This window comes from Lepisosteus oculatus, chromosome 14 (genome assembly GCF_040954835.1).
Source record: "Lepisosteus oculatus isolate fLepOcu1 chromosome 14, fLepOcu1.hap2, whole genome shotgun sequence".
Taxonomy (NCBI): Eukaryota; Metazoa; Chordata; class Actinopteri; order Semionotiformes; family Lepisosteidae; genus Lepisosteus; species Lepisosteus oculatus.
Genome location: NC_090709.1, coordinates 58,115,444 through 58,138,892, shown reverse-complemented (window position 1 = coordinate 58,138,892; position 23,449 = coordinate 58,115,444). Strand labels below are relative to the sequence as shown.

The 23,449-nt window shown below is 50.5% G+C and overlaps 8 non-coding genes and 1 pseudogene across 8 annotated transcripts; 6 read left to right on the top strand and 3 right to left on the bottom strand.

Annotated features, from left to right (window-relative positions):
* Positions 1 to 475: 475 nt before the first annotated feature.
* LOC138245405 (5S ribosomal RNA) lies at positions 476 to 594 on the top strand. The gene has a single exon (XR_011194015.1). It is a non-coding gene; the product is annotated as a 5S ribosomal RNA (ribosomal RNA).
* A 523-nt stretch (positions 595 to 1,117) lies between these two features.
* On the top strand, positions 1,118 to 1,236 carry LOC138218915 (5S ribosomal RNA; annotated as a pseudogene).
* Positions 1,237 to 15,242: 14,006 nt separating this feature from the next.
* On the bottom strand, positions 15,243 to 15,314 carry trnah-gug (transfer RNA histidin (anticodon GUG)). The gene has a single exon. It is a non-coding gene; the product is annotated as a tRNA-His (tRNA).
* A 2,482-nt stretch (positions 15,315 to 17,796) lies between these two features.
* Positions 17,797 to 17,869, top strand: trnaf-gaa (transfer RNA phenylalanine (anticodon GAA)). Its single transcript has one exon. It is a non-coding gene; the product is annotated as a tRNA-Phe (tRNA).
* A 109-nt stretch (positions 17,870 to 17,978) lies between these two features.
* On the top strand, positions 17,979 to 18,051 carry trnav-aac (transfer RNA valine (anticodon AAC)). The gene has a single exon. It is a non-coding gene; the product is annotated as a tRNA-Val (tRNA).
* A 574-nt stretch (positions 18,052 to 18,625) lies between these two features.
* Positions 18,626 to 18,697, bottom strand: trnah-gug (transfer RNA histidin (anticodon GUG)). The gene has a single exon. It is a non-coding gene; the product is annotated as a tRNA-His (tRNA).
* Positions 18,698 to 19,391: 694 nt separating this feature from the next.
* On the top strand, positions 19,392 to 19,464 carry trnav-cac (transfer RNA valine (anticodon CAC)). The gene has a single exon. It is a non-coding gene; the product is annotated as a tRNA-Val (tRNA).
* Positions 19,465 to 21,146: 1,682 nt separating this feature from the next.
* Positions 21,147 to 21,219, top strand: trnaf-aaa (transfer RNA phenylalanine (anticodon AAA)). The gene has a single exon. It is a non-coding gene; the product is annotated as a tRNA-Phe (tRNA).
* A 755-nt stretch (positions 21,220 to 21,974) lies between these two features.
* Positions 21,975 to 22,046, bottom strand: trnah-gug (transfer RNA histidin (anticodon GUG)). Its single transcript has one exon. It is a non-coding gene; the product is annotated as a tRNA-His (tRNA).
* Between the last annotated feature and the right edge of the window lie 1,403 nt (positions 22,047 to 23,449).

Genomic DNA, 23,449 nt, shown 5'->3' with positions numbered 1-23,449 from the left:
ACCGGGGGCAGAGCGCGAACGCGGTCCCCCGCCCCCCACAAAGTGTGCGCTCCAGGTTCCCTCTCGGGGCTCTGCAACACAGCGGAAAGGCAGTGATAAGGAGCCTCTTGCTCTGACGCCGCAAGGCCACAAGAGGGTGGAGACGCCGCGCACCCGGCCGACGTGTTGGACTGCTGCGCTTTATGTGCTGAAATAAACACGCGACAGCCCAGAAATGTTTTGGGTGCTGTGCACTGGAGGTTTTTGTCTTGTGAAGACTTGCCTTGTGCTCCTCCAAGCAGTTTGTTTGTTCTCCTCCAGTGCGGGACAAGCCAACACAAGGGAGCACATTCGCCAACATCCAGGTACGCAATGTGATTTGGAAAGTAGCTCCTTTCCAAAGAGTTGCACACGAACGATCCTTCAGTCCCGCTCGGGGGGCACGGAGCCCCAGCACCACACAGCTTCAAGTAGCGAGTCAGGCGCCATGGTTTTCGCTTGTGGCCACACCACCCTGAATGTGCCCGATCTCGTCTGATCTCGGAAGCTAAGCAGGGCTGGGCCTGGCTAGTAGTTGGATGGGAGACCACCTGGGAATACCAGGTGCAGTAAGCTTTTAAGCGCAGGAGGCGCCCTATCCCCGCTCGCTCGCTCATTCCCCTGTTCACACGTGCAGTGCGGCTTGTCCGTCTGTTTATTTGTCAGCTTTGGCGAGACACGGGTGCTTGTGTATTAGCGTGAGCGTTTTTTATTCTGATCATGAACAGTTTTACAAGTCCGCAAAGGATCGAGGAAAGGTTTATCGCCAGCTGAAAAGAGACACAGCGCTTCGGCTGTGGAGACTTGTTCGGCTGGCGTTCTGGGAGTCGCGTTTTTCAGAATTGTATTGAGATCGTTTTCCACAGAGCTCAGATGTCAAAGCACAGCAGCAGCTCTCCACAGCGATCCTCTATAGCGCCCTTTCTCCCGCAGCTCCGTCCTCATTGGAAGGAAGCAAGAGTGAAAGGCTGAAGTGAAATAGAGCGGGGACGAAGGCAGTGAAGAGAGAGAACGTGGGAAGAAGAGAAAAAAGCAGCGTCGTAAAAGAGGTGACGGAGCTGTCCTCTCTATAAGAGGGGTGCCAGCGAGTTTTGCTCAAGTTTATGGCCACACCCCCTTGAGCACCCCTGATCTCGTCTGATCATAGAAGTTAAACAGGGATGGGTCTGGTTAGTACTTGGATGGGAGACTGCCTGGGAATACCAGGTGCTGTAAGCTTTTAACCGGGGTAAAATTAGCTTGAAGTTCGAAAACGATTTTGCCACGCCTGTAGCGTTTACACGAAACCTCTTAGAATCGCGAGAATACTTGCTTTGTGCATAAAATACATTGTGAATGCTTTCTCAGCCTTTACGTTTTCGTTTATATTACATTTTTTGGACCAAGCACGAATATTCTTTTGTCCATATCTTCGCAACGGAAGCACAGAACGCCTTCAAACCAAATGTATTTTAAAGACCACGACGTGGCTATTTCCACAGCCTCTACATCAAAGTATCAGTGAGCTAATTATCTTTTTTTAAACCTCCGGTTTTTCAGCGATGCGTAATTACGCACTAACTGGAACCCAGGGGACCGCTGTATACACAAGTTCACAACGCGAGAAATACTGTTCAATACGGCTTCATGCGAAAAACCCGTATATGACCATAGGTAACAGAATAGCGCAGTCTCCAATTACTCAGACTGTAAGCACGGGAATAAAGCTTTGTCTGAATTCTGAAACCCTTCCTTTACGTCCTGTTTTCATTCAGGTAAGAGTCAACTATATGCACAATACTACTGACAGCAGGAAGATTAAAATATTCTTTACTCAGCAGCTTATTAAAAACAGCTCCCATGATGTTCAAACCGATTTTTTACACAGAACACTGACACAGCTTTGTGTTCTGAATCTCTTTTTCTCTTGCTTTTATTTAATGTGGCACAATGTACTGGGATAGGGGTATTCTGTTCACAAACCAATAGCATTTAAATCACAGCACCCACAATGCTGCAAGTAAGTGTTTTGCACACTAAGCAGAGAGCGATGTCTTCCTCGTTAGTATAGTGGCAAGTATCCCCACCTGTCACGCGGGAGACCAGGGTACATCAGGACATGCATTGAAGTGAAAACAGGATGCGCTGCGACATCCACTGTGCAGATCCCGCCACACTAAGATGTGAGTGGGTCTGTTCGATCACAGCGCTAGGCGAATCCCCAAACAGTGTGAGTGGCAACAAACGAAACGGGCCTGTTTCCGCCCGGTTTCGATCCGGGGAAATCGGGCCCAGTAGTGGCGGGATCTGTACAGTGCATGTCGCAGTGCTTCAATGTGCTTCCTGATGTCCTACCCCGAGAACAGAAAAGACAGCATCCACAGCAACAACAGCTCAGGTCTCTGCACAGGAGCTAAGCTGCCCTCATCTCCTCTGCTCTGCGGCTCCTGCGGAGTGGAGTCCTGCCTGGAGCCGTGTTTGCAGGTGGCGGCTCCCCGCGCCCTGTCTGGGCGTCGTGTCCAAGAGCTCCTGGGAGGAAGAGAGAGCCCTCCCACTCGGGGGCTTTTCCACGGTCTGTGTGAGGAGGGGCGGGTGTGTCCAGTAGCTTATCGAGCGGAAGCCTGGGGCGGCGGAGAGCTGGAGGGTGGGTGTCAGGGCCATACGACACTTCTTTACGCAGGGAGTGGCAGGGGTGGGATGTCAGGGCCATACGACAGTGCTTAACGCAGGGAGTGGAGGGGGTGGAATGTCAGAGCTTGACGTCACTGCTTTATGCAGAGAGTGGCACGAGTGGGATGTCAGGGCCATACGACAGTGCTTTATGCAGAAAGTGGAGGGGGTGGGATGTCAGGGCCATACGACATTGCTTTACGCAGAGAGTGGTGGGGGACGGATGTCAGGGTCGTACGACAATTCTTTACCCAGAGAGTGGCAAGGGTGGGATGTCAGGGCCTGACGACACTCCATTATGCAGAGAATGAAGGGGTGGGTGTTAGGTCCATAGGACATTTCTTTATGCAGAGAGTGGTGGGGGTGGGATGTCAGAGCCTGACAACAGTGCTTTACGCAGAGAGTGGAGGGGAAGGTATGTCAGGGCCTGACAACACTGCTTAACGCAAAGAGTGGAGGGTGGGTGTCAGCGCCATACGACACTTCTTAACGTAGAGAGTAGCAGGGTGGGTGTCATGGCCATACGACACTGCTTTACACAGTGAGTGGCGAGGGTGGGATGTCAGGGTCGTATGACACTTCTTTACGTAGAGAGTGGCGGGGATTGGATGTCAGGGCCTATTGACACTGCTTAATGCAGATAGTGGAGGGTGGGATGTCATGGCCTTACTGTACTGCATTACGTAGAGAGTGGCGGGGGTCGGATTTCAGGGCTTTACGACACTGCTTTATGCAGAGAGTGGAGGGGTGGGTGTCAGGGCCATACGACAATTCTTTACCCAGAGAGTGGCAAAGGTGGGATGTCAGGGTCTGACGACACTGCATTATGCAGAGAATGGAGGGGTGTGGATGTCAGGCCAGTAAGACACCGCTTTATGCAGAGAGTGGAGAGGGTGGGATGTCAGGGCAGTAAGACACCACTTTATGCAGAGAGTGGTGGGGGTGGGATGTCAGAGGCTGACGACAGTGGTTTACGCAGAGAGCAGAGGAGGCAGGATTTCAGGGCCATACGACAGTGCTTTACGCAGAGAGTGGAGGGGGAGGGATGTCAGGGTCTGACAACACTGCTTAAAGCTGAGAGTGGAGGGATGGGTGTCAGGGCCATACAACACTTCTTTACGCAGAGAGTGGCAGGGGTGGGATGTCAGGGCCTGACGATACTGCCTTACGCAGAGAGTGATAAGGGGGGGGTGTCAGGGCCTGACGAGACTGCATTATGCTGAGAGTGGAGGGGTGGGTCTCAGGGCTATACGACACTGCTTTACACAGTGAGTGGCGAGGGTGGGATGTCAGGGCCTGACAACACAGCTTAAAGCAGAGAGTGGAGGGTCAGTGTCAGGGCCATACGACACTTCTTTACGTAGAGAGTGGCGGGGGTGGGATGTCAGGGCTTGACGACACTGCTTTATGCAGAGAGTGGAGGGGTGGGTGTCAGGTACATACGACACTTCTTTACGCAGAGAGTGGCAGGGGTGGAATGTCAGGGCCTGACGATACTGCTTTACGCAGAAATTAGCAGGGGTGGGATCTCAGGGCCGTAAGACACTGCTTTATGCAGAGAGTGGCGGGGGTGGGATGTCAAGGCCTGACGATACCGCGTTACGCAGAGAGTACAGGGGGTGGGATGTCAGGGCCTGACGACACTGCTTTATGCAGAGAGTGGAGGGGTGGGTGTCAGGGCCATACGACAATTCTTTACCCAGAGAGTGGCAAGGGTGGGATGTCAGGGTCTGACGACACTGCATTATGCAGAGAATGGAGGGGTGTGGATGTCAGGCCAGTAAGACACCGCTTTATGCAGAGAGTGGAGAGGGTGGGATGTCAGGGCAGTAAGACACCACTTTATGCAGAGAGTGGTGGGGGTGGGATGTCAGAGGCTGACGACAGTGGTTTACGCAGAGAGGAGAGGAGGCAGGATTTCAGAGCCATACGACAGTGCTTTACGCAGAGAGTGGAGGGGGAGGGATGTCAGGGTCTGACAACACTGCTTAACGCTGAGAGTGGAGGGGTGGGTGTCAGGGCCATACAACACTTCTTTACGCAGAGAGTGGCAGGGGTGGGATGTCAGGGCCTGACGATACTGCCCTACGCAGAGAGTGATAAGGGGGGGGTGTCAGGGCCTGACGAGACTGCATTATGCTGAGAGTGGAGGGGTGGGTCTCAGGGCTATACGACACTGCTTTACACAGTGAGTGGCGAGGGTGGGATGTCAGGGCCTGACAACACAGCTTAAAGCAGAGAGTGGAGGGTCGGTGTCAGGGCCATACGACACTTCTTTACGTAGAGAGTGGCGGGGGTGGGATGTCAGGGCTTGACGACACTGCTTTATGCAGAGAGTGGAGGGGTGGGTGTCAGGTACATACGACACTTTTTTACGCAGAGAGTGGCAGGGGTGGAATGTCAGGGCCTGACGATACTGCTTTACGCAGAAATTAGCAGGGGTGGGATGTTATGGCCTGACGATACTGCTTTACGCTGAGAGTGGCAGGGGTTGGATGTCAGGGCAGTAAGACACCACTTTATGCAGAGAGTGGAAGGGGTGGGATGTCAGGGCCGTAAGACACTGCTTTATGCAGAGAGTGGCGGGGGTGGGATGTCAAGGCCTGACGATACCGTGTTACGCAGAGAGTACAGGGGGTGGGATGTCAGGGCCTGACGACACTGCTTTATGCAGAGAGTGGAGGGGTGGGTGTCAGGGCCATACGACAATTCTTTACCCAGAGAGTGGCAAGGGTGGGATGTCAGGGTCTGACGACACTGCATTATGCAGAGAATGGAGGGGTGTGGATGTCAGGCCAGTAAGACACTACTTTATGCAGAGAGTGGAGGGGTGGGTGTCAGGGCCATACGACAATTCTTTACCCAGAGAGTGGCAAGGGTGGGATGTCAGGGTCTGACGACACTGCATTATGCAGAGAATGGAGGGGTGTGGATGTCAGGCCAGTAAGACACCGCTTTATGCAGAGAGTGGAGAGGGTGGGATGTCAGGGCAGTAAGACACCACTTTATGCAGAGAGTGGTGGGGGTGGGATGTCAGAGGCTGACGACAGTGGTTTACGCAGAGAGGAGAGGAGGCAGGATTTCATGGCCATACGATAGTGCTTTACGCAGAGAGTGGAGGGGAAGGGATGTCAGGGCCTGACAACACTGCTTAACGCTGAGAGTGGAGGGGTGGGTGTCAGGGCCATACGAAACTTCTGTACGCAGAGAGTGGCAGGGGTGGGATGTCAGCCTGACGATACTGCTTTACGCAGAGAGTGATAAGGGTGGGATGTCAGGGCCTGACGAGACTGCATTATGCTGAGAGTGGAGGGGTGGGTCTCAGGGCTATACGACACTGCTTTACACAGTGAGTGGTGAGGGTTGGATGTCAGGGCCTGACAACACAGCTTAACGCAGAGAGTGGTGGGGGTGGGATGTCAGGGCTTGACGACACTGCTTTATGCAGAGTGTGGAGGGGTGGGTCTCAGGGTCATACGACAGTGCTTTACGCAGAGAGTGGTGGGGGTGTGATGTCAGGGCCATACGACAGTGCTTTACACAGAGAGTGGCGGGGGAGGGATGTCAGGGTTGTACGACACTGCTTTATGCAGAGAGCGGATGAGGTGAGATGTCAGAGCCTGACGACACTTCTTTACGCAGGGAGTGGCAGGGGTGGGATGTCAGGGCCTGACGATACTACTTTACGCAGTTAGTGGTGGGGGTGGGATGTCAGGGCCATACGACACTTCTTTACGTAGAGAGTGGCGGGGGTGGGATGTCAGGGCTAGACGACACTGCTTTCCGCAGAGAGTGGTGGGGGTGTGATGTCAGGGCCATACGACACTTCTTTACGTAGAGAGTGGCAGGGGTGGGATGTCAGGGCTAGACGACACTGCTTTCCGCAGAGAGTGGTGGGGGTGTGATGTCAGGGCCATACGACATTTCTTTACACAGAGAGTGGTGGGAGTGTGATGTCAGGGCCTGACGATACTACTTTACGCAGTTAGTGGTGGGGGTGGGATGTCAGGGCCATACGACACTTCTTTACGTAGAGAGTGGTGGGTGTGGGATGTCAGGGCCATATGACACTGCTTTACACAGAAAGTGGCAGGGGTGGGATGTCAGGGCCTGACAACACAGCTTAACGCAGAGAGTGAAGGGGTGGGTGTCAGTGCCATACGACACTTCTTTACGTAGAGAGTGGCGGGGGTGGGATGTCAGGGCTAGACGACACTGCTTTATTCAAAGAGTGGAGGGGTGGGTGTCAGGGATATATGACTGTGCTTTCCGCAGGGAGTGGTGGGGGTGTGATGTCAGGGCCTTATGACAGTGTTTTACACAGAGAGTGGCGGGGGAGGGATGTCAGGGCCATATGACACTGCTTTACACAGAAAGTGGCGGGGCTGGGATGTCAGGGCCTGACAACACAGCTTAACGCAGAGAGTGGCGGGGGTGGGATGTCAGGGCCTGAAGATACTGCTTTTCGCAGAGAGCGGAGGAGGTGGGTTACGACAGTGCTTTCCACTGAGAGTGGTGGGGGTGGGATGTCATGGCCATAAGACACTGCTTTATGCAGAGAGTTGAGGGATTGATGTCAGGGCCATACGACAGTGCTCCACTCAGGCTTCTGCTTGAATTTGTACTCCTCCTCTCTCTCCCTACCTCTACCTCTCCCTCTCTCTACCTCTCTCCCTACCTCTCCCTTTTCCCCTCCCTACCTCTCTCCCTACCTCTCTCCCTACCTCTATTTCAATTCAAGGTGCTTTATTAGCATGACCGATGGGTACAATCAGTGTTGCAAAAGCAAATAAAAATAATAAAATTAACATGGAACAAAACAAGAGATAGAAGTAAAATAAAATCTACAGACATGTTACAGACATTTACAACAAAGACATATTATAAAATATTGACATATACTGTAGGCAGCTGGAGCATTATTGGGAGACAGACTCACTGTTCCTCAGGCTGTGACAGGAGATCACATACTGGGTTGCCAGATCAACTGAGTTCCCTCCTCCCTCTCCCAGTAGGATTGGAACCTGTTGTGGTTTTGGCAGGTGTGGGAACTCTGGGATTAGATTTCTGAATTTCGGGAAGAATGTTTCTCTAAACCCAGAGTATCTGTCACAGTGCAGTAGGAAGTGCACCTCTGTCTCTATTTCTCCCCACTGGCAGTGGGAGCACAGCCTGTCCTCTCTGGGCAGCCAGGTCTGCCTGTGTCGCCCAGTTTCTATGGCCAGGTTGTGGTCACTGAGCCTGTACTTCGTCAGGGTCTGTTTCTGTTTGTTATTTTTTATTTTGGTCAAATATTCAGCTAGTGTGTATTGTCTGTTTAAGGTTGTGTAGCATTCCAGTTTATGTTGTGTTTGTGTGTGTCCCAGTGTGTGAGATATTGCTGTTTGATCTGTGCTGTGATGTGGTTGAGTCTGGGTTGTGGTGCTCTACCTCTCCCTCTCTGTGGGGCCAGCAGGGGGTGCTCACCCTGTGGTCTGTGTGGGTCCTAATGCACCAGTATAGTGACGGGGGACACGATCTGGCCCACCAGCGACGAGCAGGTTACCAGATCTAGACAACGGGGGCAACTCTTAGTCGTATGAGCTTAGTCACACATCGCAGCGATTAAAAAAACAAAATAAACGTATTATGTCTGTTACTAACGACTTTTTTTTCCTACATTGAAAGTCTCTTTCCCGGGTGATTTTCTAGCGTGACTGGGGCTCTTCATTTCTCCTCGGTGTCTCATCGCGGGCGGATTTGAAACAGACCACAGAACCTGCCGCTGCAGTGCTCTCGGTTAGGGGCTCTCATCCTGCATCACCTATCTTCCACAGGAGGGACAGAGCTGGATTTCTGTCTGGAAAATAAACTCCAGAGTTCCTAAACACTCCGTATCAAACCAACAAATTAGGCATAAACTTGGCCACACAAAAACTAAATCACCTATTCCACAAACTAGCATCAAAATCTAAGCTAAAAACAACTACATCAAAAAACTACCAAAAAACAAAAGCAAAAGAAAAGTGGTTTGATACGTAGTGCAAAAACATCAGAAATGCACTACGAAAAGTCTCAAATGAAAAACACAGACAACCACACAACACAGATCTGCGACTCAGGTACTGTGACATGGTAAAACTTTACAAACACACGCTGAAAAAGAAAAGAAACACATACATAGACAAACAACTTGCAGAAATTGAGGAGCCACTAAATCAGAATTGTTTCTGGGAGAAGTGGAACAACTTAAACAAATCAAAACCAGAAGAATTGGCCATCCAAAATGGAACAATCTGGCAAACATACTTTGAAAATCTCTATGAAAAGCTCCCAAATACAAATCAATCAGACCAAAACACCATTTATGAAAAACTCAAAATTTTGGAATTGGCTATCAAAGACAACCAAAACCCCTTAGACTCCCCAATCACTGAGCAGGAGCTACTGGACAAACTCCAGGCCCTCAGACCACGCAAAGCCTGTGGCCATGATGGAGTCATAAATGAGATGCTGAGACACAGCAGCCCAAAGTTGCAACAAGCCCTGCTCAAACTCCTCAATCTCATCATGACAGCCGGATGTTTCCCCGAGGCCTGGAACCAAGGACTGATCATGCCCATCTATAAGAGTGGAGATAAACTCGATCCCAACAACTACCGGGGCATCTGTGTGAACAGTAACCTGGGGAAGGTATTCTGCAGTATCCTAAATACACGAATACTGGCCTTCCTTACCGAACACAATGTCCTGAGTAAAAGTCAGATTGGCTTCTTGCCAGATCACCGCACATCTGATCACATTTACACCCTACACACACTGATAGACAAACACGTCCACCAAAAACACAAAGGAAAAATTTTTGCCTGCTTTGTCGATTTCAAAAAAGCATTTGACTCGATTTGGCATGAGAGATTGTTTTATAAACTACTCCAAAGTGGCATAGGGGGGAAAGTGTACGACATAATTAAATCAATGTATTCAGAGAGCAAATGTGCAGTGAAAATTGGAAACAAAAGGACTAAATTCTTCACCCAAGGCCGCGGGGTGAGACAGGGCTGCAGCCTGAGCCCAACACTGTTCAATATCTATATCAATGAATTAGCAGGAATGTTGGAGCAGTCTGCAGCTCCTGGTCTTACACTACACGACACAGAAATCAAGTTCCTGCTCTACGCAGATGACCTGGTCCTGCTGTCACCCACAGAACAGGGGCTGCAGCAGAACCTGGCACTGCTGGAGCAGTACTGTCAGACCTGGGCACTGACAGTCAATCTGGACAAGACCAGAGTTATGGTTTTCCAGAAGAAAGCCAGACCTCAGGGAAACAGGTACAAATTCACACTGAACAACAACACATTGGAGCACACATCCAGCTACACATATCTCGGTCTCACCATCAGCTCTTCCGGGAGTTTTGACCTGGCAGTGAAGGCACTGAGGGAGAAGGCACTCAGGGATTTCTACGCAATAAGAAGGAGGCTCTTCAACATCAACCCACCAACAAGAATCTGGCTCCAAATATTTGAAAGTGTAATCCAACCCATCGCCCTATACGGCAGTGAAGTTTGGGGTCCCCTCACAGACCAGGATTACACCAAATGGGACAAACACCCCACAGAAACTCTGCACATGGAGATCTGTAGAATCATCCTCCGTGTGCAGAGAAAAACTCCTAACAACGGGTGCAGGGCCGAATTAGGCCAGTACCCAGTATTGATAAACATACAGAAAAGAATATTAAAGTATTGGCTACACCTAAAAAACAGTGACCAAAATTCCTACCACCACAAAGCCCTGCTGAGACAAGAGCTGAGCCCAAAACAGAGCCCCCTGAGCCAGCTGGTCCGGAGGCTCACCGACCTGAGCCACACCAACACTAACCAGCCTCAGGACAGCACTGCTAGAGCACCACAACCCAGACTCAACCACATCACAGCACAGATCAAACAGCAATATCTCACACACTGGGACACACACACACAAACACAACATAAACTGGAATGCTACAGAACCTTAAACAGACAATACACACTAGCTGAATATTTGACCAAAATAAAAAATAACAAACAGAAACAGACCCTGACGAAGTACAGGCTCAGTGACCACAACCTGGCCATAGAAACTGGGCGACACAGGCAGACCTGGCTGCCCAGAGAGGACAGGCTGTGCTCCCACTGCCAGCAGGGAGAAATAGAGACAGAGGTGCACTTCCTACTGCACTGTGACAGGTACTCTGGGATTAGAGAAACATTCTTCCTGAAATTCAGAAATCTAATCCCAGAGTTCCCAAACCTGCCAAAACCACAACAGGTCCCAATCCTACTGGGAGAGGGAGGAGGGAACTCAGTTGATCTGCCAGCCCAGTATGTGATCTCCTGTCACAGCCTGAGGAACAGTGAGTCCGTCTCACAATAATGCTCCAGCCGCCTACATTATATGTCAATATTATATAAAATGTCTTTGTTGTAAATGTCTGTAACATGTCTGTAGATTTTATTTTACTTCTATTTTTTGTTTTGTTCTATGTTAATTTTATTATTTTTATTTGCTTTGGCAACACTGATTGTACCTATCGGTCATGCTAATAAAGCACCTTGAATTGAATTGAATTGAATTGAGAGAGAGAGAGAGAGAGCAGAGAGGGGTAGGGAGAGGTAGAGAGAGGTAGAGAGCTAGAGAGGTAGAGAGAGGTGGAGGGCGAGGGAGAAGGAGAGAGGTGGAGAGAGAGGGGGTTAGGGAGAGAGGGAGAGGTAGAGAGAGGGAGAGGTAGAGGTAGGGAGAGGTAGAGGTATGGAGAGAGGTAGGGAGGGGAAAAGGGAGAGGTAGAGAGAGGGAGAGAGAGGGAGGAGGAGTACAAATTCAAGAAGGAGAAAATCCAAAACACAACACAGGCGTCGGCATGCGTGGGCTACAAAAGGAACAAGTAAAATGTTTCTTCCGGGCTGAAAAGAGAAGGAAGGAAAACACACCGTTGCGGCGCTACGACACGAAGACGCCGAACCAGTTGAGCACAGCAAACCCAACCTGTTCTCACAAGTTGCTTGTGCTTCAGGCGAAATAAAAGCTGCTGAGCTAAATCAGGAAAGCGGTAACTATTAGGACTGCTCACTGTTCCTCAGGCTGGGACAGGAGATCACACACTGTATTATTATTACTGAGAGACAGGCTCACTTTCTGTTCCCCAGACTGGAACAGGAGATCACACACTGTATTATTATTATTGAGAGACAGGCTCACTGTGTCTTCGTTTGGGCTCGGACAGTAGATCACACACTGTATTATTATTACTGAGAGAGAGGCTCACTGTCTGTTCCTCAGGCTGGGATAGGAGATCACACACTATTATTATTATTGAGAGTCTGGCTCACTGTTCCCGAGGCTGGGACAGGAGATCCCACACTGTATCATTATTATTTAGAGACAGACTCACTGTCTTTTCCTCAGTCTGGGACAGGAGGTCACACACTGTATTATACTTATTGAGAGACAGACTCACTGTCTTTTTCTCAGTCTGGGACAGGTGGTCACACACTATATTATTATTGAGAGACAGGCTCACTGTCTGTACCTCAGGCTGGGACAGTAGATCACACTGTATTACTATTATTAATATTATTGAGAGTCTGGCTCACTGTTCGCCAGGCTGGGACAGGAGATCCCACACTGTATTATTATTATTGAGAGACAGGCTTACTCTCTGTTCCTCAAGCTGAGACAGGACATCACATACTGTATTATTATTATTTAGAGACAGGCTCACTGTCTGTTCCTCAGAGTTGGACAGGAGATCCCACACTGAATTATTATTATAGAGAGACAGGCTCACTGTATGTTCCCCAGGCTGGGTCAGGAGCTCACACAGTATTCTTATTATTGAGAGACAGTCTCACTGTCTGTTCCCCAGGCTGGGACAGGAGATAACACTGTATTATTATTGAGAGACAAACTCACTGTCTGTTCCTCAGGCTGGGACAGTAGATCACACTGTATTATTATTATTGAGAGTCTGGCTCACTGTTCCCCAGGCTGGGACAGGAGATCCCACACTGTATTATTATTATTTAGAGACAGACTCACTGTCTTTTCCTCAGCCTGGGACAGGTGGTCACACACTGTATTATTATTGAGACAGGCTCACTGTCTGTTCCTCAGGCTGGGACAGTAGATCACATTGTATTATTATTATTAATATTATTGAGAGTCTGGCACACTGTTCCCCAGGCTGGGACAGGAGATCCCACACTGTATTATTATTATTTTGAGACAGGCTCACTGTTTGTTCCTCAGGCTGGGACAGGAGATCACACACTGTATTATTATTATTGAGAGAGAGGCTCACTGTCTGTTCCTCAGACTGGGACAGGAGATCAGACACTGTATTATTATTGAGAGACAAGCTCACTGTATGTTCCCCAGGCTGGGACAGGAGGTCATACATTATATTATTATTATAGAGAGACAGGCTCACTGTATGTTCCACAGGCTGGGACAGGAAATCACACTGTATTATTATTATTGAGAGACAGACTCACTGTCTCTTCCTCAGTCTAGGACAGTTGGTCACATACTGTATTATTATTATTGAGAGACAGGCTCACTGTTCCTCATGCTGGGACAGTAGATCACACTGTATTATTATTATTATTATTATTATTATTATTATTATTATTATTATTATTATTATTATTATTATTATTACTCAGAGTCTGGCTCTCTGTTCCACAGGCTGAGACAGGACATCACATATTGTATTATTAATTTAGATTGACAGGCTCACTGTCCCTCAGGCTGGGACAGGAAATCACAAACTGTATTATTATTATTGAGAGACAGGCTCATTGCCTGTTCCTCAGGCTGGGACAAGAGGTCACACACTGTATTATTATTATCTTTGAGAGACAGGCTCACTGTCTGTTCCTCAGGCTTGGACAGGAGATCACACACTGTATTATTATTATAGAGAGACAGGCTCACGGTTCCTCAGGCTGGGACAGGAGATCACACTGTATTATTATTATTATTATTGAGAGACAAGCTCACTGTTCCTCAGGCTGGGACAGGACATCACACTGTATTATTATTATTGACAGATAAACTCACTGTTCCTCAGGCTGGGACAGTAGATCACACTGTATTATTATTATTATTGAGAGTCTGGCTCACTGTTCCTCAGGCTAGTACAGGAGATCACGCACTGTATTATTATTATTGAGATACTGGCTCACTGTGTGTTCCTCAGGCTGGGACAGTAGATCACACTGTATTATAATTATTGAGAGTCTGACTCACTTTTTCCCAGGCTGGGACAGGAGATCACACACTGTTGTAGTGTGCTCTCACGAGGCACCAGTTCTGTAGGGGTTTGGGCATTTACTGGGACAATTATTTTTGTGGCAGCAAATCACAAAATTGATTATTTTAATGGTCTTAGAATCCAACCATGCGATATAACTCAAACAACGCACACACAGGTACTAATACACGAGGATACATTTATTAATATATAGAATATGCGTGTAAACCTAACAGATCTTATCGTAATGGTTATCAGAATACAAAAGATATAAATTCATTCAGTTACAAAGAGTTACACATATCAAGAGGACATAAGTTTCGTATATCATTCATTTAGACCGTTTCGTAATTGAACTTGTTTACAACTTCTACATTAGATACTCAAAACAAGTACATAACCCTTAGGAATTAAATTGATATCAACTGGTTGGGAGCAGTAACGCAATAAGGTTGAATACTCACTGCCGGTGGACTTGTGTTCTCACCGTTTCCGTAGTTGGGAGAGCGTTAGACTGAAGATCTAAAGATCCCGGGTTTCGGCATTTTGTTTCATCGCGCCCTTTGTTCCTCTCTCCAGCGCCCCCTGCCTAAAGTGACGCTTCCCTTTCTCAGCCCGAAACGCAAGCGAGACACCAGCAGCGGTCCCTGCAGGTTTCCGTAGTGTAGTGGTTTTCACGTTCGCTTCCCAGGCGAATAATCCCTGGTTTGAACCCAGACGGAAACAGCCTCTTTTTGCACGCTCCTGTACTTCACAGAGGTCTTGAGCGACCGGTCATTTGTTCCCAATGTATTTCCGGTGCCTTCGTGCACTCTTGTACCAAACGCACGTTCCTTCTGTACGCGGAGCCGATCATTTGCAATTGAGCTGTGCAGACAGACCAGGACGAGCTCTGTCGGCTCAAAAGCAGCGCAGGACCTGCAAGAACAACAGAAAGATTAGCATCCAGCGGGGGCCTCTTAGTGAGCCCAAGAGCTCATCAAGAATAGGCTCCAGCAACAGGGCTGGGCGCATTGTTCCATTCTCCGCCCACTCTCGGTGTAAACAAGTCCCTCCTGGTCTCTGCTTGAAATGCACTTTCCTGCGTTTGCTTTGGTGTAACTGGCTTCCCCTGCATGGGCGAATGTGAAGAAGATCCTTAGTAAGTCATTGAAGAAAACCGAGAAGAGGTCGGAGTGGCCTCTGTCGTTCATCAACGATCCAGTCAGGCAGTACTCCTCTGTAAAGCGCCGTTCGTTCACATCGATTGGCTTTTTTTTGCCTTCATTCGTGCGAGTAGTAAAAGCAGACGCCCCTATTCTGCCGTGACCCGGATTCGAACCGGGGTTGTTGCGGCCACAACGCAAAGTACTGACCACTATACGATCACAGCGAGTTACCGAGACACACGCGGCAGGGCGGAAAGGGCTGTGCTCTCTTCGTGTGACATAATTCGGAAAAGTCCTGACGTTGCATTTCAACTGAGCCCCAGTATACATCGACCCTTCGACACTCTGAGTGACAACTCTCTTGCGTGTTTTCTCATATTTATGTAGTTTGCTTGCTTGATGCCGTGAACAGCATGGTTGTTCGCTGCCATATAGTCTAGCGGTTAGGGTTCCTGGTTTTCACCCAGGCGGTTCGACTCGGTTTTTCCTCCTGCTTTCCAAAAGATCAGCACCGTGTACGAAAGAGCCGCATTAAAACTACTCGAACGTGCAAAACGTGCGAGAAGAGGGGGCGCTTGTTTCCAACCGAAACTTCTCGCGTGTGAGACGAGCTGATCATCGCTGTGGGAGGGTTACTCTGGTAGACAGGGCTGACCTTCGGCAATAGGATTTATAGTCTCCAAGATGATATTTGCACTTTCTGGAGAGGCGATTTTCTCCACTTCAGTAGCCCGATTTCGTCGATTGCGTGGAGAGGGCTGTAGAATGTGGCGCCGCCTTTCCTGCTCCGTCCATGACAGGCGTGCTGGTCTCTGGAGATAGAGCACGGTCCATCAGCGCACTCCAATAAAGGCACTGGAAGCAGCTAAATCGCATTGGCGAAGCTCAGCGCTGGGCCGCTGGGCACGTCTTACCACCATTTCCGTAGTGTAGTGGTTATCACGTTCGCCTCACACGCGAAAGATCCCCGGTTCGAAACCGGGCGGAAACCGACATCTTTTGTCGCCAGGCACAAAAGGGGATTGGGGATTCGCCTAGCGCTGTGATCGAACAGACCCACTGGACCCACCTCTTAGTGTGGCGGGATCTGCACAGTGCATGTCACAGCGCATCCTGCTTTCACTTCAAGGCGCGTCCTGATGCACCCCAGTCTCCCGCGTGACAGGTGGGGACAGGTGACAGGTCCTATACTAACGAGGAAGACATCGCTCTCTCCGACCCCCGGCATCGTGTCCCGACCCACCGTGCTGGAAGCCGACGCGTGCTGTGATTCCTTTACGGAGCAGAAATGACAACCGAGGAGCCGAGAGATCATTTCAGCATTTCGCGTCTGAACGGAAAACACAAACGACCAACTCGGAATGACTTGCCTTTGACGCTTCTCAAAGCGTTCTTTGTGCATCGAACAGACCCACTCACCTCTTAGTGTGGCGGGATCTGCACAGTGCATGTCGCAGCGCTTCCTGCTTTCACTTCAATGTGCTTCCTGATGTCGAGTCGACTGCCGTGCGGAGGCTCTGAAAGCGAGAGCAATGAAAAGGTGCACGACGCTGTGAAAGAAAACAGAGAAGTGAAAGGCAGTCATTTCTCTAAGGAGGTGAAAGAAAAGCTACTACCCGTCGGGGAATCGAACCCCGGTCTCCCGCGTGACAGGCGGGGATACTTGCCACTATACTAACGAGGAAGACATCGCTCTCTCCAACCCCCGGCATCGTGTCCCGACCCAGCATGCTGGAAGCCGACGCGTGCTGTGATCCCTTTACGGAGCAGAAATGACAACCGAGGAGCCGAGAGATCATGTCAGCATTTCGCGTCTGAACGGAAAACACAAACGACCAACTCGGAATGACTTGCCTTTGACGCTTTTCAAAGTGTTCTTTGTGCACGACGACTGCGCCGCCTAGCAGATACAAAGGGGTTGTACAACTTTGAACTAGCAAATGGAAGAGGGCTAAGCCCCCTCTCTTTTAGCCCAGGTTCGATCTGTCTCCCAGAATCACCTGGGCGCACACACACACACACCCGTGCCGTTGAAGTGCTCTGCTTCATTTCTAAGTGCAACTCAACATTCACTCCTACCCCGAGTGCAGAAAAGACAGCATCCACAGCAACAACAGCTCAGGTCTCTGCACAGGAGCTAAGCTGCCCTCATCTCCTCTGCTCTGCGGCTCCTGCGGAGTGGAGTCCTGCCTGGAGCCGTGTTTGCAGGCGGCGGCTCCCCGCGCCGTCTGGGCGTCGTGTCCAAGAGCTCCTGGGAGGAAGAGCGAGCCCTCCCACTCGGGGGCTTTTCCACGGTCTGTGTGAGGAGGGGCGGGTGTGTCCAGTAGCTTATCGAGCGGAAGCCTGGGGCGGCGGAGAGCTGTGATCGTGCAGACCTTGAGGTGTCACCTCTTTGTCTGCTTTCCCGCCCCCCCTCCGCCCAAGCTCTGCTCCAAAGTAGCCCGGCAACCCCTCACACCTGCACGTGTCACAACCTAAGGTGCGGTCATGAGACACCCATGGCGTGTCGTTCTGTTCTTGCTAATTGTTTCCTGCCCGTCGCAGGCAGGAGTCCATGCGAGGAAGATGCGCTGGACAGAGCTCAGAGGGCGCAGCTGGGTGGCTTTCCTTCTGAGTGACGTTCCTGCAACACTCTCCCGCTACTCTTGGTGCGCTCATGCCACAACACAGGAAGGCTGGAGCAGGTGGCTGTGGGCTTTGCGCACTGCCGAAATAGCTCAGTTGGGAGAGCGTTAGACTGAAGATCTAAAGGTCCCTGGTTCCATCCCGGGTTTCGGCATTTTGTTTCATCGCGCCCTTTGTTCCTCTCTCCAGCGCCACCTGCCTAAAGTGACGCGTCCCTTTCTCAGCCCGAAACGCAAGCGAGACACCAGCAGCAGTCCCTACAGGTTTCCGTAGTGTAGCGGCTATCACGTTTGCCTAACACGCGAAAGGTCCCCGGTTCGAGACCGGGCGGAAACAGCCTCGTTTTGCACGCTCCTGTACTTCACAGAGGTCTTGAGCGACCGGTCATTTGTTCCCAATGTATTTCCGGTGCCTTCGTGCACTCTTGTACCAAACGCACGTTCCTTCTGTACGCGGAGCCGATCATTTGCAATTGGGCTGTGCCGACAGACCAGGTCGAGCTCTGTCGGCTCAAAAGCAGCGCAGGACCTGCAAGAACAACAGAAAGATTAGCATCCAGCGGGGGCCTCTTAGTGAGCCCAAGATCTCATCAAGAATCGGCTCCAGCAACAGGGCTGGGCGCATTGTTCCATTCTCCGCCCACTCTCGGTGTAAACAAGTCCCTCCTGGTCTCTGCTTGAAATGCACTTTCCTGCGTTTGCTTTGGTGTAACTGGCTTCCCCTGCATGGGCGAATGTGAAGAAGATCCTTAGTAAGTCATTGAAGAAAACCGAGAAGAGGTCGGAGTGGCCTCTGTCGTTCATCAACGATCCAGTCAGGCAGTACTCCTCTGTAAAGCGCCGTTCGTTCACGTCGATTGGCTTTTTTTTGCCTTCATTCGTGCGAGTAGTAAAAGCAGACGCCCCTATTCTGCCGTGACCCGGATTCGAACCGGGGTTGTTGCGGCCACAACGCAAAGTACTGACCACTATACGATCACAGCGAGTTACCGAGACACACGCGGCAGGGCGGAAAGGGCTGTGCTCTCTTCGTGTGACATAATTCGGAAAAGTCCTGACGTTGCATTTCAACTGAGCCCCAGTATACATCGACCCTTCGACACTCTGAGTGACAACTCTCTTGCGTGTTTTCTCATATTTATGTAGTTTGCTTGCTTGATGCCGTGAACAGCATGGTTGTTCGCTGCCATATAGTCTAGCGGTTAGGGTTCCTGGTTTTCACCCAGGCGGTTCGACTCGGTTTTGCCTCCTGCTTTCCAAAAGATCAGCACCGTGTACGAAAGAGCCGCATTAAAACTACTCGAACGTGCAAAACGTGCGAGAAGAGGGGGCGCTTGTTTCCAACCGAAACTTCTCGCGTGTGAGACGAGCTGATCATCGCTGTGGGAGGGTTACTCTGGTAGACAGGGCTGACCTTCGGCAATAGGATTTATAGTCTCCAAGATGATATTTGCACTTTCTGGAGAGGCGATTTTCTCCACTTCAGTAGCCCGATTTCGTCGATTGCGTGGAGAGGGCTGTAGAATGTGGCGCCGCCTTTCCTGCTCCGTCCATGACAGGCGTGCTGGTCTCTGGAGAGAGAGCACGGTCCATCAGCGCACTCCAATAAAGGCACTGGAAGCAGCTTAATCGCATTGGCGAAGCTCAGCGCTGGGCCGCTGGGCACGTCTTACCACCGTTTCCGTAGTGTAGTGGTTATCACGTTCGCCTCACACGCGAAAGGTCCCCGGTTCGAAACCGGGCGGAAACAGACATCTTTTGTCGCCAGGCACAAAAGGGGATTGGGGATTCGCCTAGCGCTGTGATCGAACACACCCACTGGACCCACCTCTTAGTGTGGCGGGATCTGCACAGTGCATGTCACAGCGCATCCTGCTTTCACTTCAAGGCGCGTCCTGATGCACCCCAGTCTCCCGCGTGACAGGTGGGGACAGGTGACAGGCCCTATACTAACGAGGAAGACATCGCTCTCTCCGACCCCCGGCATCGTGTCCCGACCCACCGTGCTGGAAGCCGACGCGTGCTGTGATTCCTTTACGGAGCAGAAATGACAACCGAGGAGCCGAGAGATCATTTCAGCATTTCGCGTCTGAACGGAAAACACAAACGACCAACTCGGAATGACTTGCCTTTGACGCTTCTCAAAGCGTTCTTTGTGCATCGAACAGACCCACTCACCTCTTAGTGTGGCGGGATCTGCACAGTGCATGTCGCAGCGCTTCCTGCTTTCACTTCAATGTGCTTCCTGATGTCGAGTCGACTGCCGTGCGGAGGCTCTGAAAGCGAGAGCAATGAAAAGGTGCACGACGCTGTGAAAGAAAACAGAGAAGTGAAAGGCAGTCATTTCTCTAAGGAGGTGAAAGAAAAGCTACTACCCGTCGGGGAATCGAACCCCGGTCTCCCGCGTGACAGGCGGGGATACTTGCCACTATACTAACGAGGAAGACATCGCTCTCTCCAACCCCCGGCATCGTGTCCCGACCCAGCATGCTGGAAGCCGACGCGTGCTGTGATCCCTTTACGGAGCAGAAATGACAACCGAGGAGCCGAGAGATCATGTCAGCATTTCGCGTCTGAACGGAAAACACAAACGACCAACTCGGAATGACTTGCCTTTGACGCTTTTCAAAGTGTTCTTTGTGCACGACGACTGCGCCGCCTAGCAGATACAAAGGGGTTGTACAACTTTGAACTAGCAAATGGAAGAGGGCTAAGCCCCCTCTCTTTTAGCCCAGGTTCGATCTGTCTCCCAGAATCACCAGGGCGCACGCACACACACACACCCGTGCCGTTGAAGTGCTCTGCTTCATTTCTAAGGGCAACTCAACATTCACTCCTACCCCGAGTGCAGAAAAGACAGCATCCACAGCAACAACAGCTCAGGTCTCTGCACAGGAGCTAAGCTGCCCTCATCTCCTCTGCTCTGCGGCTCCTGCGGAGTGGAGTCCTGCCTGGAGCCGTGTTTGCAGGCGGCGGCTCCCCGCGCCCTGTCTGGGCGTCATGTCCAAGAGCTCCTGGGAGGAAGAGCGAGCCCTCCCACTCGGGGGCTTTTCCACGGTCTGTGTGAGGAGGGGCGGGTGTGTCCAGTAGCTTATCGAGCGGAAGCCTGGGGCGGCAGAGAGCTGTGATCGTGCAGACCTTGAGGTGTCACCTCTTTGTCTGCTTTCCCGCCCCCCCTCCGCCCAAGCTCTGCTCCAAAGTAGCCCGGCAACCCCTCACACCTGCACGTGTCACAACCTAAGGTGCGGTCATGAAACACCCATGGGGTGTCGTTCTGTTCTTGCTAATTGTTTCCTGCCCGTCGCAGGCAGGAGTCCATGCGAGGAAGATGCGCTGGACAGAGCTCAGAGGGCGCAGCTGGGTGGCTTTCCTTCTGAGTGACGTTCCTGCAACACTCTCCCGCTACTCTTGGTGCGCTCATGCCACAACAATGCCGAAATAGCTCAGTTGGGAGAGCATTAGACTAAAGATCTAAAGGTCCCTGGTTCGATCCCGGGTTTCGGCATTTTGCTTCATCGCGCCCTTTGTTCCTCTCTCCAGCGCCACCTGCCTAAAGTGACGCGTCCCTTTCTCAGCCCGAAACGCAAGCGAGACACCAGCAGCAGTCCCTACAGGTTTCCGTAGTGTAGCGGCTATCACGTTTGCCTAACACGCGAAAGGTCCCCAGTTCGAGACCGGGCGGAAACAGCCTCGTTTTGCACGCTCCTTTACTTCACAGAGGTCTTGAGCGACCGGTCATTTGTTCCCAATGTATTTCCGGTGCCTTCGTGCACTCTTGTACCAAACGCACGTTCCTTCTGTACGCGGAGCCGATCATTTGCAATTGGGCTGTGCCGACAGACCAGGTCGAGCTCTGTCGGCTCAAAAGCAGCGCAGGACCTGCAAGAACAACAGAAAGATTAGCATCCAGCGGGGGCCTCTTAGTGAGCCCAAGAGCTCATCACGAATCGGCTCCAGCAACAGGGCTGGGCGCATTGTTCCATTCTCCGCCCACTCTCGGTGTAAACAAGTCCCTCCTGGTCTCTGCTTGAAATGCACTTTCCTGCGTTTGCTTTGGTGTAACTGGCTTCCCCCGCATGGGCGAATGTGAAGAAGATCCTTAGTAAGTCATTGAAGAAAACCGAGAAGAGGTCGGAGTGGCCTCTGTCGTTCATGAACGATCAGTCAGGCAGTACTCCTCTGTAAAGCGCCGTTCGTTCACATCGATTGGCTTTTTTTTGCCTTCATTCGTGCGAGTAGTAAAAGCAGACGCCCCTATTCTGCCGTGACCCGGATTCGAACCAGGGTTGTTGCGGCCACAACGCAAAGTACTGACCACTATACGATCACAGCGAGTTACCGAGACACACGCGGCAGGGCGGAAAGGGCTGTGCTCTCTTCGTGTGACATAATTCAGAAAAGACCTGACGTTGCATTTCAACTGAGCCCCAGTATACATCGACCCTTCGACACTTTGAGTGACAACTCTCTTGCGTGTTTTCTCATATTTATGTAGTTTGCTTGCTTGATGCCGTGAACAGCATGGTTGTTCGCTGCCATATAGTCTAGCGGTTAGGGTTCCTGGTTTTCACCCAGGCGGTTCGACTCGGTTTTGCCTCCTGCTTTCCAAAAGATCAGCACCGTGTACGAAAGAGCCGCATTAAAACTACTCGAACGTGCAAAACGTGCGAGAAGAGGGGGCGCTTGTTTCCAACCGAAACTTGTCGCGTGTGAGACGAGCTGATCATCGCTGTGGGAGGGTTACTCTGGTAGACAGGGCTGACCTTCGGCAATAGGATTTATAGTCTCCAAGATGATATAGCATTTTATATGATTTTTTATAGGATTTTATATAGCAAAAGGTCTCTGATCCTTTGGTAAGAACGATGGGTATATAACCCATTGTCCTCAATATTAGAAATGAATCCTTGAGCACTGCTGTTGTACCAACGGTCCATAAAAGCCTAACATTACCCTTTCTTGCATGAATTGTAGAACATGCCGTCACATTTCAGTTGCACCTCAGTAGCAGTTTGATCTATTATCACCCTACTCCCCACCTCAGAACCTTCGCTCTTCTTATTCTGGTCTCCTACCTGTCCCCCAAGCCCATCTACACTGTATGAGTGACAAGGCCTTCTCCTGTTACGCCCCCAAGCTCTGGAACTCTCTCCCCAAGGATACCATAGTCACCTTCCCTAAACTCCTTCAAATTCAGACTCAACACCTTGTTCTGTAGAAGAGCCTTTACTGAACTGGTTCCATTCTTTACCCCTCTGCTTCTACTTTCCTTAGTACCACCATCCATGGTCTCCTCTGTCTATTGGAATTGTTTTATCCTGTGTATTCTTACTGTAATTCTGTCAAGTGCTTTGAGAAGCCACCTTTGGAACCATTATATAAAATAGTTTAGCCTAAATCCTTGAAGCTTTAATAGGGCAGTGCAGTAGGGCTAATAATTGACAGTGTTTTTGGGCCAGCAGAATTTGTGCAAATTATAGGTAGTCACAACGGGAGACTAGGATTCACTTGAAATCCATGACATGGGACACTGAAACAGTGGAGAGGCTTTGTGTAGTAAGCGTTCAGTCTCAATCTACACAGTCTGTGCTGCTAGTAGAGGTGGTTGTGAACACTTGTCTTCCCAGTAAAGTACTGGTATCTCCAGTTTCAATCCTAATACTTCCCGTGACTGTTCAATACTGTGAAACCAACACCCATAAGACAAGACCTCCAAGATTCTAACTGTACCTTTA